Source organism: Ursus maritimus, unplaced genomic scaffold, assembly GCF_017311325.1.
Source record: "Ursus maritimus isolate PB19 unplaced genomic scaffold, ASM1731132v1 scaffold_10, whole genome shotgun sequence".
NCBI classification, from domain to species: Eukaryota; Metazoa; Chordata; class Mammalia; order Carnivora; family Ursidae; genus Ursus; species Ursus maritimus.
In genome coordinates, this window is record NW_024423344.1 from 12,562,477 (window position 1) to 12,584,330 (window position 21,854).

Genomic DNA, 21,854 nt, shown 5'->3' on the forward strand with positions numbered 1-21,854 from the left:
TGGGGCGGGGCGGAGTTGGGTGCGCGCGCGGGGACGGGGCGGGGCGGGGTGGGGGAATCCAGCGGGCTGGCGGGCGCGCGCCCGGGGCTGTCTGGTCGGCAGGGGGCGCTGCGCACCCACGCCGCGCACTGCCTGCCCCCGGGTGCTGTCCGCGGCGGTTCGATTGGAGCAGCCGCCGAAGAGCGCTTGGCGCCATTTTGAAGCGGAGAGGAGGAGGAACGGCCGGGCAGGCTGCGGAAGGGGAGGGGGGGGGAGGAGGCGATTGGATGCGGCGGCGGCGGCGGATCCCGGAGAGCAGCGGAGTGAGAGGAGTAGCGTGTCGGGCACCCGGAGGTAGGAAACAATTCAGTTAACGGAAAGAAAATGTCTCTCTTCTCTGGTCGCCGTGCTCCATTTTTCAGCGCCCGCCACCGCGGCTGTGTCTGTGGCGGGGCTCAAGCGCCGCCCGCTGCCAGCCGAGACTCGCCTCCCGGCATCGGGGGCTGCAGCCGTCGGCTGCCCGGCGGCGGCCCGGGCCGAGAGTAGTGGGGCGCGGGCCGGGGGCGTGGGCCGGGCTGCGCGGTGGGGGTGGGGAGGGCCCCGCGGCCGGCGCGCTCCCTCCACGCCGCGGGCTCAGTCGCAGCCTCGGGAAATTAAACTTGCCGCCCTGGCCCCAGCCGGGCGCCCGCAGCGGCGGCGGCGGCGGGCGGTGACCTTGCGCGCGGGCGGGGGTCCGCGCCCCGCAGCCCGGCCGCCCGCGCCCCGCCGCCACCGCCGCCCCTCCCCCCGCGTCCCGGCCGGCCGGCGGCTGTTTCCCGGGCGGCAGGCGGGCGGCGCGGTGCTCCTGTTGAATCCTCCCGCTGGCGGGTTTTCCCCCTTCCGGGCGAGGGGTGGGGAGCGCGGGTCGGGGCTGCACCCCGGGCGGCGTGCGGGCCTCGGGCGCCCTCGCCCCTCCGCCCGGTCCCCGCGCGCCTCGCCCGCGCCGCCCAGCCTTTGCTCCGGGCAAGGAAACGGGCTGCTAGAGTGACATTTTACACTGTTACTTGCCAATCGCCGGAGATAAAGCGCGCTAACTGCGCTCTCCGAGCTGGTGCTGGGGGGACCTGAGGACCTAGTGGAGGAAGAGCTCAGCACTGGCTGAAGGGACTCCTCCCGGGCGACGACTGGGGCTCTGGCTTTCCTTTAGGAAGCCTCGGAGTTGGAATGACAATGAAAATGGTGTGCAGTTGTAAATAGTTGACATTTTTTGCACTCAGTTATCTTAGTGACACTTGAAAAGTTTTTGGTCAGAAGGGAAATCTTGTATGTTGCTGCTGCTGCTGTTGTTTTTTGGTACATACGTTCAAGCTACGCCAAGCAGAGGTACAGTTATTTGAGGGAATGAATCTGAACCCCGAAACGCAGCGCCTCGCCTTCAGACTTGGCATGTTACTGCCTACCTTCCCCGGGAGCGTGTGAACTCAGGGCAGGGTTTGAAAGCAGTTCGCTACTCTCAACACACGTTTTAAGAATCCTCACTAACCCAATAAAAGGGAACCGTTTATTTTGCTTTGAAGAATATGAACGTTTTTTTTTACACTTTTATTATGAGATGATGGGTGGGCGGTGCTGTCCTGAACGACCCTACCTTTATTCAATAGTTTCGGAAACTTTGGACATACAGCCTTTAATTTCGAAGGCTGGTCAGCGGTCTTGGGTGCGTTGGGGGGTCTTCTGTCTTCCTAATAAACTTTAAAAATTCACGTGTGATTAAATATGAGGTGAGCTGTAAATAAATTATAATTATTTAAAACTTGAATGGATATACATTGTTCTCAACTAACACATGTAGATAAAGTTCCAAGATAGAGCATTTTCTGTATTAACTCCCGTAGTAGTTAAGTAAAACAGTTAAACATACAAAAGTGTGGTATTAAGCAAAATAAAGGCTAAAAGGACACTTCTTACCTACGCAGTACATTTGTCAGAGATGTTAGCATTTTTAGGGACAGTAAGATGAGCAGTCCTGTGGTGTATGCAGGTCAGTTTGTGGAACAATTAATCATGAATCACCTGGCGATAGCAGAAAACCTAATTAAAATTTATATTGGTGAATATGTAGGTGAAAGTTTCAACGTGGAAAGTCTTAGGTTAAGAAAGACTTATTCTCAAAAACGTAACTATAAAAAACACGTCTTCAATCAGAGCATTACTCTCTGGAAATAAATTTACAAATACATATAGAAAAGGTTCACTTTAGACATTTTTTGCTTACTGAAGTAGTGCTTTTTTTTTTTTCTTAACGTTTAAAAAAATTGTTGCGGGTGGGTGTTACTTCAGGGTGTGACTATTTTAAATGACAAGGTTAGTGTTTGGATTGGCCTTTTATTTTTCTTTTAAAGAACTTTTGTGCCCTTTCTCCTTTTTTTTAAGATTGGTTCTCCTTGTATTAGCTTTGTTTTCACAGCAGCTTTTGTTTTCTTACTGTTGCTTTTATTCCTGTCTAGTTCTGTCTTTTCCCTCACTTTTTCCAGGAATTACAGAAGATAATGTGATGATAGTGATTCTTGTTGTCATGAGATGTCATGTAATGTTACTAAGCTTATATGACAGGTAGTCGAGTTAGCTGTTGGATAAAAGTTGCTTTATTTTTAAATTTATTTAAAAATTGTTCTGCAGCTTTAACAGATCCAAAGAGTAACGTTTTGAGGGCTTGGCTTTATCAATAATTTGTTAAGATTAAAATAAAGTGATACCCTGTATTAGACAGGACTTAACCTGATGAAGAATGAAATGGTAGAATATACCCAAAACTTTGTGAGGAGGGGACTATTTTGGGAAGTTGTGGTTTTTTCCTCTTTTTCCCTCTTGAATGAGGATTGCCCTTTGGCTTCCTCATTGCTACTTTTTTTGATCATGTGTACCTACAACAGGAGAACTCAACTATGATTTGGCTTGGATGACAAGTACTGTAAATAATTTTTTCTTTTAAAGATTTTATTTATTTATTCGACAGAGATAGAGACAGCCAGCGAGAGAGGGAACACAAGCAGGGGGAGTGGGAGAGGAAGAAGCAGGCTCATAGTGGAGGAGCCTGATGTGGGGCTCGATCCCATAACGCCGGGATCACGCCCTGAGCCGAAGGCAGACGCTTAACCGCTGTGCCACCCAGGCGCCCCAATAATTTAAGTTAGAAAAGAATAAATTTATGTTTCCTTTGTCAGAGCTAGCTATAAGGAAACTTAAAGATGGTCATCAACTCACTATATGCATGAGAAATTAGGTTTAGATTGTAATTTAATTGATTTATCCAAAGTCACAGTCCTATTCATGTGGTGGAATTGGGGTAACTCTCCATTTCTTGTGGAAGCTTAGAATCTTCTACATTGTATTGTTTAATTGAGGACTTAAGTCATAGTTAAAATTACTGCCAGATAGTGTATTATTCTTCATTACCTTCACTCTTCTTTTCATTCATTGAGTCAAGAAATAAAGTTTCAAGGTTAACCATCTGTTTCAGAGTCTGTTTTTAATAATTTTTATCCAGGATTCAGTCCACTTAAGTTGTCTTAGAAGATAACCTCTTGCATGTCTTTCTCTTCTGGAGCTGCTTGATCTTTCATTGTGCAGTGTTACTCAACATGGCATTTATTTATTTTTCCCGAAACCTGTAAGCCAGAGTAATTTTGAGGTTAGTATTAAACTTTACTTTGTTATAAGATGTATGTATGTGTATGAGTGTGTATTTTTTTCACTTTTAAACTCAATTTGTTGTACAAGTCATTTGTCACTTCGAATTCAAATAGAATTTGGAGAAAATTGTGTTTAGTTTGAGTATTCCTGTGTGGAAATGTTAAAAACTCCAAAAATACTTAGTTTAAAAATAAGCCCAGTAATTTCTCTGAGAACGTATTTACTTTTTAAGCATATTTAAGAAGCTGCGAAATGGTTTGCAGTTTTGACTCCTCCGTGTGTAGAAGTCAGCTCTTCCTCATGTTATAATGTTATCAACCTGATTATAACCATTTTCCCCAACATGTGAAAAAGGTTTTTAGCCCTTTCTCACTAATTAGTTCAAAAATAGGGTAACTGTGCTGTTTTGAGAATGTAATTGTTTTAGTTGGCATGGGTGATCATGCACATTGAGAAAATTATGAAGATTAAATTCAGATGAGCAAAATTTAGTTGTTTAAAGTAAATCTTAAAGCCATTAATCTGAGATATTTAAAAAATCCATAGGAGTTGTGTTCTAATGATTAGAAATTAATAAGAAGCAGTAATTAGAAGTACTTGGTTTAGTTGTAGAACTTATAAGTGGCTAGGGGGAGTGGAGGAAGACTGATGAAAGCAGGGAGCATCTTTAAAGGGCCATGACCTGGAAGTACTCCTCTAACCTGCCTCTCCCTTTGACAGAGAATGCTCTAACGTGCTTCAGGTAGAATGAACAAATATTAAGCTTGCATATACGTAGAGTACCAGAGATGAAGTGTAAAGTAGTGGTTGGCCACCTGCACCAAGGTGGTGACAGCTGAGAAAACCAGCCGTAAGATCCCCTGCACTTAAGTGATTCTGCAAGGAGCAAGCCTTCCTCCTCTTCAGTAATAATTGAGATTGCTCTTTATGTGGGAGAGTGAAATTAGCCAAGACTAGATATAAAACTGATAGGAGAAGGAGAAGTTATTATAACCATAAGCATTTTCTCTCTCTAGGAGAGGATGGTTAGGGGCCCGATAGGAAATGAGAGTTTAAGGTTCCCTGGGCAGTGTAGGGATTCTTTTTCTCATTTTTCATCTCAGAGGTGATTTTAGAGTGAAGCAATTTTAAAGAAAAACCTCAGATATGGATCCAAAATTTATTTCCAAAGTATATTCTCTACTAGCTGAAATTCCCATCACGTGATTTTAGTCAGCCTTTAGATATTGAGATGGGGGAGTGTGTGGACAGTTGATGGTGAGAGTAGTGGTTCAGGTTGTGGGGATTAGAGGACTTTGTTTTATTTTTTATTTATTTACTTTTTTTTTTTTTTTTAGAAAAAGATTTTATTTATTCATTTGACAGAGAGAGAGACAGCCAGCGAGACAGGGAACACAAGCAGGGGCAGTGGGAGAGGAAGAAGCAGGCTCCCAGCTTTGGAGCCTTACGTGGGGCTCAATCCCAGAACGCCAGGATCACGCCCTGAGCCGAAGGCAGACGCTTAACAACTGAGCCACCCAGGCGCCCCGACTTTGTATGTTTTAAGTTAAAAGTTGTACATGTATATGATAAACCTTCTGATGGTACAGAAAAGTAAAAATAAAAGCTATTTTTTCTGTTCCCCCAAAAGGTAATCATTCACTGTTTACAATTTTCAAAAAGTTTACTTTTCAAAAAATTTATGCAAATAGTATTATAGTATATATTGTATACCTTTTTTTTTTAAACTGTAGTTTACTTTTTGCCTAGTTAATGTTACAGAGCTGTTTTCATACTGGCACGTATAGATCAACATAATTAAAATGATTAGAATATTTTATTATATGGATATATAAGAACTTTTTTCATCTGACTCCTTTTGAGTGATATTTAGGTCGTAGCAGTTTTCACTAACTGGTGGTATATGAATATGCATGTTATATGTTCACCAACATTGGGTTTTATTACACTTTATGCTTTTTGCCAATTTGACATGTGAAAGTTTTATCTTGTTTTGGTTTTGCATTTCTTTGATTACGAGTAAGGGTAAACTTTTTTTTGGGGGGGGGGTACGCTTATTGGGCAGAAGTTACTTGTAGCACATACTTTAGATTAAGTAGCTTAATCTACTTGACTTTCTCCCCCTGCCTCCATCTAAAATGAACTGAAAAGAGGTGCAGCTTTTAAAGAGGAGTGATTATTTAAGAGACTGTGGTAGCTTGAGGGACGCATTGCTCTGAATGGAGAGACTACAGTGCTAGACTTGGAACTACCAAGGGCCACATTGAGGGTATCGATAGCCCTTAACTTGGTGTTAACAAGATATATAAAGGCAGGAAGGGAGATTTGAGAGTCAGGGCAAATAAATTTTGTATAGGGTCAGCTCTGTCTTCTGTCTGCTTCTCTTGTCTCACTACTGCTGCTTCCTACTCTTGACTGTCATTTCATTTTTACTTATACTGTCATTTGGTTTTCTCCTCTTCCCTGGCTGGGGTGGCAGCCTTGACCTTGTTATTTCAATATTTCCTCCAGAGATGAGGGACATTTAGTTTTACTTATAAGGGAAACTGATTTTGCTTCAAACCAGTCAAAGGGAGAGGATGTTAATTCTAACATTCTTTATGTCTATTTTCTGATCTTTACTAGTACCTCTCTGTAGTTGATATTCTACTAGAGTGTCAGAGGCTGAACTGTTTAGAAATCTGGGGATGTTGACATGACTACATGGGCTTTGTTTCTGTTTAATCCCTACATACTACCCTCACCTGCAGCTTCACTTTTTTTTTTTTTTAATGAAATGAAATTTTTCCTTGTAGTCTGGGGAGGTGATTGGTTTAAAGGGCTCTTCCCTGTCACCTGCCCCCCCCAGTGATAACTATGTAAAGGTGATGTTAATTAACTTGACTGTGGCGATCTTTTCACAATGCATATGTGTAGTATCAAAATATTAGGTTATATACTTTAAATATATTACAATTTTTGTATGTCAAAGATACCTCAATAAAGCTGTAAAAAAAAAAAAGTTCTTGTCTGTCTCCAGTTATCATATACAGTAGTTAACATCAGAGAGCTGGCCCTTTTTCATCATTACCTTGAGTCTTGGCCAGTGGTTCTCAGATGTAGGGGTTTGGGATGCCCCCTCTCTCACCAAAACCTCACACCAGGACCTTTATTTGTCTGGAGACATTTTGGCTATTATAGCTGGGGGGAGTGGGGACAGTGATGCTACTGGCATCTAGCGGGTAGAGGTCAGGAATGTTGCTAAACATCCTACATTGTGTAGGGCAGCCCTCCACAATAATTTTTGGCCCAATATGTCAATAGTGCCAAGGTTGAAAAACCCTGGTCTAGATAGAACTAGTCCAGGAAGACTAATTCACCCAGGTCAGCCAAATTAGGCCTGCCCACCAACTTTGATAGTAGCAGTCAGGCTACTTCATGTGTTTCATGCAGTCTTATGCTCAAAGTGGCAAGCTTTGAAATATAAGTCTTGAGCACCTTTTTATTTTCTTGGTCTCTTTGGTAACTTTCTTTTCAGCTTTTGACTTTCCTTCTCCCTTACCTTTATGATGTAACCTAATTGGGTCAAGGCTTTGTAGTCCTAGTTGGAGTTTGGAAGATCACTAGCATTTTTGACTTGAGCAGCAGTAGGAGCATATGTGGGCATTTGTGGTAATGCTTGATGAGTGAAGCCCTTTCTAAGGAAGGCAAAAGAGTTTGGTTAAGCATATAGACTTAGACTGAAGACTGCTTAGGTTTTTATTCTGTTTCCATCACTAGCTAGCTATGTCACCATTAATCTTGCTAAGCCTCAGTTTCTTAATCTGTAAGATGGGGATAATAGTAGATACATCACATTTGAAAACAGCTTAATTTAGCTATAATTCACATGCAGTACAATTCATTCATTGGAAGTGTACAGTTGGGACGCCTGGGTGGCTCAGTTGGTTAAGTGTCTGCCTTCAGTTCAGGACTCCCTGAATTGGGCTCCCTGCTCAGCGGGGAGCCTTCTCTCTCTTCCCTTGCTTGTGCTTGGGTGCACACGCCCTCTCTCTCTCTCTCTCTGTCAAATAAAATAAAATTTTAAAAAGAAAGTGTACAGTTTTCTAGTACATTCATAGGTTTATGCAACCATCACCACAATCTGATTTTAGAACATTTTTATCTCCCATAGAGGAGATAGCTGTCACTTCCTATCACGGCTTATCTCATTGGTTTTTTTGGGATAAGCCAGACCGAAGGCTTAACTCTGGTGCCAGGTTGGTAAGTACTCAACAAAAAGCTGTTATAAGTTGGTGCAGGGATACTGTATTTGTGGCAAAGTCCATGCACATCACTTTAGAGAAAGCAAAGATGGATCATTGTTTGTTAAATGGATATTGATGTGCTATATTATGCAAGAAATTTGTGCTCAGAAATAAAAAGATGAAAGATATTTTGTCAGTTATGAGATGTGTATTCAAGTAAGGAGAAATACTGGTAGTGTAAAATACCAGTTATAATTACAAAATAACTTATAATAAGAATAAAGTGTTTTCAGAAAGGTATAAACAAAATATCTGAAATTTAGAATTAGATAAAAGGAGGGGTGCCTGGGTGGCTGACTCGATTAAACGTCTGCCTTCTGCTCAGGTCATGATCCCAGGGTCCTGGGATCGAGCCCCGCATTAGGCTCCCTGCTCAGCAGGGAGTCTGCTTCTCCCTCTGTCCTTCCCCCCCCCCCCGTTTGTGATCTCTCTCTCACACACTCTCTCAAATAAATAAGTTCTTAAAAAAAAAAAGGAATTAGATAAAAGGAGATTGATTAATCATGTTAGTCTAAGAACAAGGGAACCATGAAAAACTTCTTGAAGGAGGGACTATTTTGGCCAAGTCTTAGATGGTAAAATATGAGACTTTGACTCCTATGAAGAACACTTGAAGAATGCTCTACTTTTTGAGGTATTGGTATCATCGTGATCATTTTTTGCTGCCTCATGGTGCTGCCAAATGATTGCCTCAGGTAGTTTACACCCATGGTCTTTTTTTGATGTTTCTAATCTGTTGTGAATTTGGGACATTATCTAAATGTATTAAATCAGATTTTAGTGAGAGCTTGATGTCTGAGAAAAGGATATGTGTATGTGGCTTTATGCTGTCTCTTTGAATTAGTTGCATTTTTAGTTTATTTTCTGGTTTAATTGTGTGTATAGAACAAATGCCTAGATAAGTTAGGCTGATATAAATGTTTTCTTCTCCAAGGCTTCTAACAAGTATATCCCTGATCCCTCTCCTAAATTTCCTGTCATCTTTTTCTAGCGTAGTACCGTATGGGACACAATACTTTCAGTACATGTTAATAACTGAGCTGCCTTCCTCTACCCTTTAACATCTGGTGTTGGTTAATAACATAGATAACTTTTTTTTTTAATAAGTTGTAAGGGATGACTAGATTTGGTATCAAGTCAGAAATGTGGGAGTCTTCTTGATCCCTCCTTCTATCAAGTGAGTTAACCAAATCCTGTTGATTCTGATACAGCATTTCAAAGTTTTTTTTTTAAATAAATAGTGTATGCACATTAGTACTTCAAAAGTGAAACAGCAAAAAGAGGAAAAAAGATACACAATATGAAGTTTCTCATCCATACCTCTGCTCATCTGCCGAGTTCCCAAATTCCTACAGTAGATTACTAATATTATTGATTTTTTTTTTTTAAAGATTTTATTTATTTATTTGACAGAGATAGAGACAGCCAGTGAGAGAGGGAACACAAGCAGGGGGAGTGGGAGAGGAAGAAGCAGGCTCATAGCAGAGGAGCCTGATACGGGGCTCGATCCCACAACGCCAGGATCACGCCCTGAGCCGAAGGCAGACGCTTAACCACTGTACCACCCAGGCGCCCCAATATTATTGATTTCTTATATATCCTTTTGGGGATTTAAAAAATACAGCCATATGCAAATATGTTTATCCCTTCTCTCCAGGACTCAGTACTCCCTCCTCTCTGTCCCCGCCCCAACAAATGTTCCACATCAATGTTGAAAACTAACTGCTTTGCCTTTAATTTTTTTCACTTAACAATATACCATGGAGATCTCAACTTGTTAGTGTATAAAATGCTAGTGCCTTACGCACTGTCTACTTCTATTCCTCTTGGTAACTGCTGAGTGTTCATTTTTCTTATGAACCACAGTTTAACTGGTAGTTTAAAATACCAGTTATCATTGTACCATAATTTAAAAGTATAAAGCCCATTGATGGGCTTTATAAGCTAGATTGTTTCCAGTTTCTATTGTTATAAAAATTCTGCATTGAGCAACATTGTACATATGCTGATGTGCCTGTAGGATAAATTCCTAGAAGTAGAATTGCTGGGTCAAAGAATCTAGCAGGTATAATTTTGATAGATATTGTTAAATTGTGTTTATAGAGGTAGTAAGAGTATTGTGTATGTGAGAATACTTGTTTCCTTATACTCTTGCCAACACAGTGTATAATCAGGCTTTTTTGAATTCTTGCCAATATGATAGGTGAAAAATGGTATCTCAGTGTAGTTTTAATTAACATTTCTCTTAAAAGTGAAGCTGAGTGTCTTTTCATATGGTTAAGAGCCATCTTATTTTTTTTCCTGTGAACTGTCGGATCTTAATCTTTACCCATTTTCCTGTCCATTTCTTTTTTTTTTTTAAATATTTTATTTATTTATTTAACAGAGACGGAGACCGCCAGCGAGAGAGGGAACACAAGCAGGGGGAGTGGGAGAGGAAGAAGCAGGCTCACAGCAGAGGAGCCTGATGTGGGGCTCGAACCCAGAGCGCTGGGATAACGCCCTGAGCCGAAGGCAGACGCTTAACCGCTGTGCCACCCAGGCGCCCCTCCTGTCCATTTCTTAAATCTCTCTTCAGTCCGTGTGCCATTGGTTGGTTTACTAAAATTAACCATGACTTGCTTGTTTGCCTGCATTTACCTTCTGACAGGTCTCTGCTTCCACCTTCCTTCTCTTCTAGGCTATCTCTTACACTGCTAATGGAGTGATGTTTCTAATCACAAATTTGAATGTACCATTTCCTTGCTTAAAACTATTCAATGGCTCTTCATGGTCTCTGTAATCCAAATACCTTATCATTGATTTCGTGCCTACCTACTTTGCTGGCATTTCCTGTTACTTTCTCTTGGGCTCTCTAAACTCCCCAAACACTGAACTGCTCAGAGCTTCCTTTTGTATTAGACCCTTTGTCTCTATGTCTTTGTATGCAGTATTTCTCTGCTTGTAATGGTCCATTCCTGCCTGTCCGCATGTCCAGACTCCTGCTTTTCATCCCTCCCCTAATGGAAGGCTTCTCTGATACCTGACTCTTCTTTTGGACAATATGTGGTACTTTTTTCTACTTTTCACAGGATCCTCTGTATACCTCTATAATGGAAACCTTCACTTTATGTGTTGTTATTTAAGTGTTTCTTGCCCTAGATGGGTGAGCTTCGAGAGCATGAACTTTTAGTTATTTTGGAACCTAGCATAGTGTTTAGCACATAGTAGGTGATAAATATTTACTGAATACACATAAATGTATGTATATATACACTAAATATACATCTGGACAACCTGAGACTAAGAGAAAAAAAGGAAAATTAATACAATGAGCTCACAAATTCTTTTTTAAAATTTATTTGTATTTGATTTATTTATATCAAGATGTAAACTAAATACAATAAAATGTACAGATATTAGATGCTCACTTTGGTGAGGTGTGACAATTATATCCATGTAACCCATACCTGGAAGGTGATATTGAGCATTTTTGTCATCCCAGAAGGTTCTCTGGTTGCCCTTTCAATTCAGTTCCCTTTCCCCCAACCAGTCTGATTTCTAACAACGTAGATTAGTTTTGTTCTGTCTTCATACAGTGTGTGCTTTTTTGCATCAAGCTTCTTTGGCTTGACATATATATATATATATACAGATTTATTCATGAAGTTGAATGTATCAGTTTTTCTTTTTCTTCTGAGTTGAATTTCATTGGACGAATATACCAAAGTTTATCTTTTCTAATGTTGATGGACACTTGAGTTGTTTCTAGTTTTTTTACTATTAAGAATAAGGCCTAATATGGATCTTCTTGCAAACAGTTGTTTTCAGTTCTCTTGAGTAAATATCTAGGAATGGAATTGTGAGTTTATAGACAGATGTGTGTTTAACTATGTAAGAAACTCCCACATAGCTTTTTAAAGTGATTTTCCATTTTATACTCCCAACATGAATATATGAGAATTCTAGTTGCTGTACATTCTTGTCAGCATTTGGATAATCAGTCTTTTTAATTTTAGCCATTTTAATTGGTATGAAGTGGTTTCTCCCTGTGGTTTTATTTTGGATTTCCTTGGTGGCTAATGATGTTGAGCAATTTTTCATATAGTTATTGATAGTGTATTTTCTTTTGTGAATGCCTCTTCAAGTTTTCTACACATTAAAGAATTGGATACCTTTTTATGGATGTGTAAGAATTCTTAATATAGTTTGGATACACGTTCTTTATCTGATCAGTGTATTGAGTATATTCTCTCAGTTTGCAGTTTGTTTTTTCCTTAATAGTGTGTTTTGATGAAATCTGATCAGTTTTTTCTTTAGTAGGTTATGCTTTTTGAGTTGTAAGAAGCCTTTGCCATCCAAAAATCATGAAAATAATTTCCTGTGCTTTCTGTTAGAAGTTTCATAGTCTTAACTTTTGCGTATAAGACGGTGATCCATCTTGAATTAATTATTATGTATAATGTGAAGTAGGGGGTTGAGATTCATTTTTAAAAGTACATTTATCCAATTCCAGCATCATTGTTTGGAAAAAACCTTTCCTTTCGGGCAGAGAATAGCCTTTGTGTCTTTGTTCAGAATCCTTCAAACTTACTTGTGTAGGTCTATTTCTGGACTCAGTTCTGTTTCATTTATCTGTTTGTTTCTTCTTTGCCAGTGTCATACTGTCTCTGTTATCATAAGTTTTGGAATCAAATAGTGTGAGTCCTCCAGCATTATTTGGCCAGGCTAGTTCTTTTGTGTTTCTGTATAAATTTTAAAATCAGTTTGTCAGTTTCTATTAAAAAAGCCTTTTGGGATTTTGATTGGGATTGTGTTGCTCTGTAGAGACATAAAGGGAAAAATGACCTATGGCAATATTCACTGTGGTAGTCAGCCTCTTAACATGGTTCCCATTTATCCCTGTCTCCTGGTATTTGCACCTTTTCAAGCTGCCTTGCACATTTTATTAGGGTTGGTCTGTGTGACCAATAGAATATGGTGAAAGTGATGGCATATCACTTCTAAAATTGGTTAAAAAAGACACAATCGTTGTTATTGGTCTCTTTCTCTCTCATCACTCACTGTAGAAGAAACCAGATACCATACTGTAGAGAGACCTACTGTCAAGACTGTGAAGGGTCTGAGATTTTACCCTACATGTAAGCTAACTTGCTTACTTCAGTTTCATGGATGCTGATAAGACAAGGACATGAGGCCCCTGGGTCAGAGTTGAAAGACTGTTTACTGCCACTAGTGTGCTGTAGTAGTAGCGAGGGTATCAGTGTTTTTGCACCAGTGCCTTGAGCTCCATTTCATAGCTGGTAACATGAAGAAGGCCAGATGACACCTGCTTATGCAGTGGGTTGTGTTTCAGGAGAGGAACTCTGAACATAGGGAACCTGGATACTTTTTAATGTGCAATAAGCATACCTGCTCTTTGCTGTGGAGGAGACTTTATCTTCCAAGTCTGTTCACTTTATAGACATCGTTGAAAGATGTCTAGAACAAAAGGTAGTCAAGCCTCAGTTACAAGATGTGCAGAAATGCAAGAGTCCCATGGAGTATTGTCTCCTAACATCTCCATGACAGAGAATTGAGGCCTTCTGCCAGTAGCCTTGAGTGAGCTTAGAAGCAGATCCTCCAGCCTTTATTTGACTATGTAACTACCTATTGACTGCAGCCTTATGAGAGACCTTTGAACCAAACCCACCAGCTAAGCTGCTCCTAGATTTCTGACTCTTAGAAACTGAGATAATGTTGTTTTCAACTAAGTTTTGGGGTAGTTTTTTTTTTGTTTTTGTTTTGTTTTGTTTTGTTCTTTTTAAAGATTTACTTATTTGACACAGAGAGCACGAGTGAGTGAGCACAAGCAGGGGGAGCGGGAGAGGGAGAAGCAGGCTCCCCACTGAGCAGGGAGCCCGATGTGGGACTGGATCCCTGGGATCATGACCTGAGTGGAAGGCAGATGCTTAACTGACTGAGCTACCCAGGCACCCCTTGGGGTAGTTTTTTACACAGTAATTACTAATATAGTTATATACCTCTCCTTTTATTTAGGTCATCTTTAATATGTATTATAAACATGTGTTTTTATATATATACATACATATATGTGTGTATATGGAAGCTCTTTACCTCAGCCTCCTAAAATGGATTTTTACATACTAATATATTGTTAATATATCAATTACATGTTAGTGTATTTATTACACAATTATTTATTAAATAATATTTTAGTGTTCTTTGTAGAAATCTTGCATGTTAAATTTATTCCTAAAAATTTTTTAATGCTATTAAATGAGATTTTATAAATGTCCTTTTCAGTTTTTTTCTGTATAGAGAAATGCAGTGATAGTTACTTTACATTTGTTTAGTTAATTTAAATTCATTTAGTTCCAGTAGTCTTTTTGTAGATTCTTTAGAATTTTCTTTACAAAGACAATCATGTCATTTGAGAATAACACCGTTTTTTTCCCTTCCTTTGCTCATCTTATAAGCTTTTTCTTTGTTTTACCTTATTGCATCATCTCACGTCTTCAGTCTAATGTTTAAGAACTATGGTGAGAATGGACATCCTTGTCTTGTTCCTGATCTTAAGGGGAAAACATTGTCTTTCAGCATAAAATAGGATGTCGGCAGTGGGTTTTTTGTAGATAAAAGAAATCAGATGGATGATATTCCCTTTTTTACTGAGATTTTATTTTTAAATTAGGAAAGATTGTTGAATTTTGTCAGACTCCTCCCCCCCAACTTTTTTGTATTTATTGAGATGATTGTATGGCTTTTATTCTTTAACCTTTTATTTTGGTGAAACGTGCTTCTTGATTTTTGAAAGTGAAACCAATCTGGCATTCTTAGGATAACCTCATTTGATCATGATATATTATTGTCCGTATATCTGTTGCTGGATTTGTTTTTTTTTTTAGGGATTTTAATGTCTGCTTATGAGAAATATGGCTTATAATGCATTCTGGAAGCATGGTTGTGCTAGCCTTTTAAAACTGTTACAGAAGGATATCCTCTTCAGTATTCAGAAGTAGTTTGTATAAGATTGGTCTTTAACGTTAACCATCTAAGCATGGAGGGTTTTTTTTGGTGTTTGCGTGGAGGAAGGTTTTTGATAACAGATTTTGTTTCTTTGATAAATATATGGTTCTACAGATTTTCTGTTTTATCTTGAGTTTTTCAAGCAGTTGTTTTAAGTCATCAAATCGTGGCATAAAATTTATAATTTTCCATTGTGATCCTTTTGATCCTTTTAATGCCTATAGGATCTGTAGTGATTGCTCTTTTATTCCTGATGTTGGTAGTTTGTATTTTACTTCTTTTCTTGCTAGGTCTTAGCAATTTTATTTTTTTTCATAGCTTTGTTTTCAGCAAGTTATATTAATTGGCTTCTGGTTTTATCTTGATAATTCGTTTACTCTTTTTTTTCTGTTGGTTTAATTTTTTTTCTAGCTTCTTAATGTGGGAATTTAGATATTTAAGTTTAAGACTTTCTTTTTAAATATAAGCACTTAAAGCTGTAAGTTTTTTTTTAAGCATTACTTAACTACATATCAGATGTTTATAAATTGTATTTTTGTTATTAATTTCTAATTTCTTTTGTGATTTCTTTGAGTCAGATTATTTAGAAGCGTGTTGCTTAATTTCCAGATGTTTTTGAGTTTTCGTAGATAGCTTATTATAGTTGATTGCTTATACAGTTTTGTTGTGGTCAGAGAACATATTCTGTAAGATTTCTGTCTTGAAATTTGAGACTTATTTTATGGTTCAGTATATGGTCTGTGATACAGTTGAGTCAAGTTGGTTAATAGTGTTCAAATCATTTGTATCAGGATCAGAAAACTTTTTCTGTAGAGCTATAAAGAAAATACTTTAGGTGTTGTGGATTATAGCCTTTGTCGTAGCTATTCTCTCATTGTAGTGCAGAAACAGTCATGGTTGTATGTAAATGAATGTGCACGGCAGTGTTCTAATAAAACTTTATAAAGGCAGGCAGTAGCATGGATCTGCCTTGTAGTTTGCTGAAGCCTGATCTATATGTCTACAGATTATTTTTTATCCATTTCCGTTGTTGAGAGATGGGTATTGTTAACTTCCAGCTATAACTATAGATTTGTTCATTTTCCTGTAACTTAATCAGCTTTTGCTTCATATATTTCCTTAATGAATTTTTTGCCTCAAGGTCTCTGATATTAGGTGCATTCTTATTTAGTATTGATATGCCTTCTGGATGAGCTGATTGTTTTGCCTTTGATAATTTTCCTTTACCGAAGTTGATTTTTTTTTTTGATAGTAATGTAACCATGCCACTTCTCTTATGTTTACTGTTTACATTCATGATATATAATTTTTCATTTTTAAACTTTTAACCTGACTTGTATTTTTGTTTTCTAAGTGCATCTCAAGACAGCATATATTTGATGGACTTTCTTTCATTTTTTAAAAAGTTTTCCTTTATTTTTTATTGTAATTGATACACAATGTTACATTAGTTTCAAGTGTACAACATAGTTGTCTGGCAAGTTTATGTTATGCTATGCTCACTGTAAGTATAGTTATCTGTCACCATATTAACACTGATACAGCACCAAAAACTATATTCCCTATTCTGTACTTTTTATTTCTGTGATGACTTACTTATTCCATAACCAGAAGCCTGTATTTTCCAGTCTCTTTCACCCTTTTTGCCGTATCCTCTCACCCCCCCATCCCTCTGGCAACCATCAGTTCTTTGTATTTATGAGTTTGTTTCTTTTTGTTTACTTGTTTATTTGTTTACTTTGTTTTTTTAGATTCCACATACAAGTGAAACCATATGGCATTTGTCTTTCTCTGACTTACTTTACTTGGCATCCGTGTTGTTGCAAATGGCAAGATCTCATTCTTTTTTTTTTTTAATATTTTTTTCAATGAATTTTTATTTTAGAATACATTTAAATTCCAGGAAAACTGTGAATAGTAGGGAATGTATACCACACTCAATTTCCCTTATTGTTAATATCTCACATTAGCGCGGTTCATTTGTCACAATTAACTAATACTGAAACATTATTATTAATTAAAACCCATCATTTATTCAGGTGTCTTTAGTGTTTACCTAATGTCCCTTTCTGTCCCAGGACCCTATCCAAGATGCCATATTACAGTAAGTAATCATATCTCTTCAGATTCTTCTAGACTGTGACAGTGTCTCACATTTTCCTTATTTAATGGCCTCGGCAGTTTTATGGAGTATTGGTCAGGTATTTTACAGAATATCTCAGTTGGGTTTGTTTGATGGTTTTTTCACAGACTGTGCTTATGGATTTGGGGGAGGAAGGCCACAGAGGCATAACATTCTTATATCAAGGGTACATGCTATGAACATGGATTTTCACTTGGCTGAGGTAGTGTTTTTCATGTATCTCCACTGAAAAGTTACTCTCTATTCCCCTCCCTTTTTCCATACTATACTTTTTGGAAGGAAGTTATAGATATGCAACCCACATTTAAGCGGGAGAGACTTACATTACAGTGCTTTGAGGGGGAAATATTTACATAAATTTCTGGGAATTCTTCTGCATGGAAGAATAGAATTGTCTGTTTTTCTCAATTTATTCATTTATTTGTTTAAGCATTTATGTATTTTTTCTATGTGTAAAGTTGGCTCACTTTATTTTATTTTATTATTTTTATTAATATATAATGTATTATTGGTTTCAGAGGTACAGGTCTGTGATTCATCAGTCTTATATAATACCCAGTGCTCATTACATCACATGCCTCCTTAATGTCCATCACCCAGTTACCCCATCCCTCAACACCCCTCCCCTCCAGCAACCCTCAGTTTGTTTCCTATGATTAAGAGTCTCTTATGGTTTGTCTCCCTCTCTGGTTTCATCTTGTTTTATTTTTTCCTCTCTTCCCCTATGATCCTCTGTTTTGTTTCTTAAGTTCCACTTATCATATGATACTTGTCTTTCTCTGATTGACTTATTTTGCTTAGCATAATATTCTCTGGTTGCATCCATGTCATTGCTAATGGCAAGATTTCATTTTTTTTGATGGCTGAGTAATATTCCATTGTATATATATACCACATCATCTTTATCCATTCATCTTTTGATGGACATCTGGACTCTTTCTGTAGTTTGGCTATTGGACATTGCTGCTATAAACATTGGGGTGCAGGTGCCCCTTTGGATCACTACATTTGTATTTTGGGGTAAATACCCAGTAGTGCAATTGCTGGGTCATAGGGTAGCTCTATTTTCAACTTTTTGAGGAACGTTCATACTGTTGCAGAGTGGCTGCACCAGCTTGCATTCACACCCGTAGTGTAGGAGAGTTCTCCTTTCTCCGCATCCTTGCCAACATCTGTTGTTTTCTGACTTGTTAATTTTAGCCATTCTGACTGGTGTGAGGTGGCATCTCATTGTGGTTTTGATTTGTATATTCTGGATGCTGAGTGATGTTGGGCATTTTTTTCATGTGTCTGTTGGCCATTTGGATGTGTTCTTTGGAGAAATGTCTGTTCATGTCTTCTGTCCATTTCTTGACTGGATTATTTGTTCTTTGGGTGTTGAGTTTGATAATTCTTTATAGATTTTGGGTACTAACCCTTTATCTAATATGTCACTTGTCTAATATGTCATCTCGTCTTATTCCGTGAGTTGCCTGTTTGTTCTGTTGACTGTTTCCTTTGCTGTGCAAAAGCTTTTTATCTTGATGAAGTCCCAGTAGTTCATTTTTGCCTTTGTTTCTCTTGCCTTTGGAGACGTGTCTAGGAAGAAGTCGCTGTGGCTGAGGTCGAAGAGAATGTGCCTGTGTTCTCTAGAATTTTGATGGGTTCCTGTCTCACATATAGGTCTTTATCCATTTTGAGTCTGTTTCTGTGTATGGTGTAAGTAAGTGGTCCAGTTTCATTCTTCTGCATGTGACTGTCCAATTTTCCCAGCACCATTTGTTGAAGAGACTATCATTTTTCCATTAGATGTTCTTTTCTACTTTATTGAAGATTAGTTGACCATAGAGTTGAGAGTCCGTTTCTGGGTTCTGTATTCTGTTCTATTGATCTGTGTGTCTGTTTTTGTGCCCATACCATACTGTCTTGATGATCACAGCTTTGCAATAGAGCTTGAAGTCCAGAATTGTGATGCCACCAGCTTTGGTTTTCTTTTTCAACATTCCTTTGGTTATTCGGGGACTTTTCTGGTTCCATAAGAATTTTAGGATTATTTGTTCCAGCTCTGTGAAAAAAGTTGATGGTATTTTGATAGGGATTGCATTGAATGTGTAGATTGCTCTAGGTAGCATAGACATTTTAACAATATTTGTTCTTCCAATCCATCAGCAAGGAACGTTTTTCCATTTCTTTGGGTCTTCCTCAGTTTCTTTTGTGGGTGTTCTGTAGTTTTCCTAGTACAGATCCTTTGTCTCTTTGGTTAGGATTATTCCTAGGTATTTTACGGTTTTGGGCGCAATTGTAAATGGGATTGACTCCTTAATTTCTCTTTCTTTTGTCTCATTGTTAGTACATAGAAATGCAACTGATTTCTGTGCATTGATTTTTATATCCTGCCATGTTGCTGAATTGCTGTATGAGTTCTAGCAAATTTGGGGTGGAGTCTTTTGGGTTTTCCACATAGAGTATCATGTCATCTGCAGAGAGTGAGAGTTTGACTTCTTTGCCCATTTGGATGCCTTTTCTTTTTGTTGTCTGATTGCTGAAGCTAGGACTTCCAAGTACTGTGTTGAACAGCAGTGGTGATAATGCACATCCCTGCTGTGTTCCTGACCTTAGGGGAAAAGCTCTCCGTTTTTCCCTATTAAGAAAGATACTTGCTGTGGGCTTTTCATATATGGCTTTTATGATATTGAGGTATGTTTTTTCTATCCCTACACTGTGAAGAGTTTTAATCAAGAAAGGATGTTGTGCTTTGTCAAATGCTTTTTCTGTGTCTGTTAAGAGGATCATTTGGTTCTTATCCTTTTTTAAATTAATGTAGCATATTACATTGATTTGTGAATGTTGAACCACCCTGTCAGACCAGGAATAATTCCCACTTGGTCGTGGTGAATAACCCTTTTAAAGTACTTTGGATCCTGTTGGCTAGTATTTGGTGAGAATTTTTGCATCCATGTTTATCAGGGATATTGGTTTGTAATTCTTTTTGGTTGGGTCTTTGGTTTAGGGATCAAGGTACTATTAGCCTCATAGAAAGAGTTTGGAAGTTTTCTTCCATTTCTATTTTTGAAACAGCTTCAGAAGAATAGGTATTAATTCTCCTTTAAATGTTTGGTGGAATTCCCCTGGGAAGCCATCCTGCCCTGGGCTTTTGTTTGTTGGGAGATTTTTGATTACTGCTTCAGTTTCCTTGCTGGTTATGGGTCTGTTCAGGTTTTCCATTTCGGAGTTTATACATCTCTAGGAATGCATCCATTTCTTCCAGATTGCCTAATTTGCTGGCATATAGTTATTCATAATATGTTCTTATATTTATTTTTTAGTGGTTATGATCTTTCCTCTTTCATGATATTATTAATTAGGATCCTTTCTCTTTTCTTTTTTATAAGTCTAGCCAGGGGTTTATTGATTTTACTAATTTTTTCAAAGAACCAGCTCCTAGTTTAGTTAATCTGTTCTATTCTTTTGGTTTTTGTTTCATTGATTTCTGCTCTCATTTTTATTCTTTTCTTCTGCTGAGTTTAGGCTTTATTTGCTGTTTTTTCTCCAGCTCCTTTGGGTATAAGGTTAGGTTGTGTATTTGAGACCTTTCTTGTTTCTTGAGAAAGGCTTGTATTGCCATGTACTTCTCTCTTACGACTGCCTTTGCTACATCCCAAAGATTTTGAACAGTTGTGTTTTCATTTTCATTTGTTTCCATGAGTTTTTAAAATTTTTCTTTAATTTTCTGGTTAACCCATTCATTCTTTAGTAGGATGCTCTTAGTCTCCATGTATTTGAGTTCTTTACAAATTCCTTCTTGTGATTGAGTTCCAGTTTCAAAGCATTGTGATGCAAAAAAATGCAGGGAATGATTCCAGTTTTTTGGTACCAATTGAGACCTGCTTTGTGACCCAGTGTGTGATCTATTCTGGAGAATGTTCTATGTGCACTCTAGAAGTATGTGTATTTTGTTGCTTTAGTATGGAATGTTCTGATTATATCTGTGAAGTTCATTTGGTGCAGTGTGTGATTTAAAGCCTTTATTTCCTTGTTGATCTTTTGCTTAGATGGTGTGCCCATTACAGTGAAGGGGCTGTTAAAATCCCCCGGTATTATTGTATTATTATTAATGTGTTTCTTTAATTTTGTTATTAATTGGCTGCTCCCATGTCAGCGGCATAAATATTTACAATTATTAAATCTTCCTGTTGGATAGACTTTATATAGTGTGCTTCCTCATCTCTTATTACAATTTTTGGCTTAAGATTTAATATGTCTGATACAAGGATTGCCACCCCAGCTGTCTTTTGATGTCCATTAGCATGATAGATAGTTTTCCAGCCCCTCACTTTAAATCTGAATGTGTCTTTGGGTCTAAAATGAGTTTCTTGAAGACAGCAGATCAATGGGTCTTGCTTTTTTATCCAGTCTGATACCCTGTGTGTTCTGGTTGGGGCATTTAGCCCATTACATCAGAGTAACTATTGAAAGACATGAATTTAGTGCCTTTGTATTACCTGTAAAGTGACTGTTACTGTATAATGTCTCTGTTCCTTTCTGGTCTAGGTTACTTTTGGGCTCTCTCTTTGCTTACAAGTATCCTTTTTAATATTTCTTGCAGGGCTGGTTTGATGATCACAAATTCTTTTAGTTTCTGTTTGTCCTGAAAGCTTTTTATCACTCCTTCTATTTTGATAAAGTATTCTTGGCTGCATATTTTTCTCATTTAGCACCCAAATATATCATGCTAGCCTTTTCTGGCTTGCCAGGTCTCTGTGGATAGGTCTGCTGCCAGTCTAATG

At 38.4% G+C, this 21,854-nt stretch overlaps 1 protein-coding gene across 1 annotated transcript in view; it reads left to right on the forward strand.

The window, feature by feature from the left end:
- The first annotated feature begins 235 nt into the window (after positions 1 to 235).
- Positions 236 to 21,854, forward strand: part of PDS5B (PDS5 cohesin associated factor B) — a 186,857-nt gene continuing 165,238 nt past the window's right edge. Inside the window, exon 1 of the mRNA XM_040621970.1 lies at positions 236 to 333. The gene's annotated coding sequence lies outside the window, so the exon portion shown is untranslated. The remainder of the gene's footprint in view (positions 334 to 21,854) is intronic.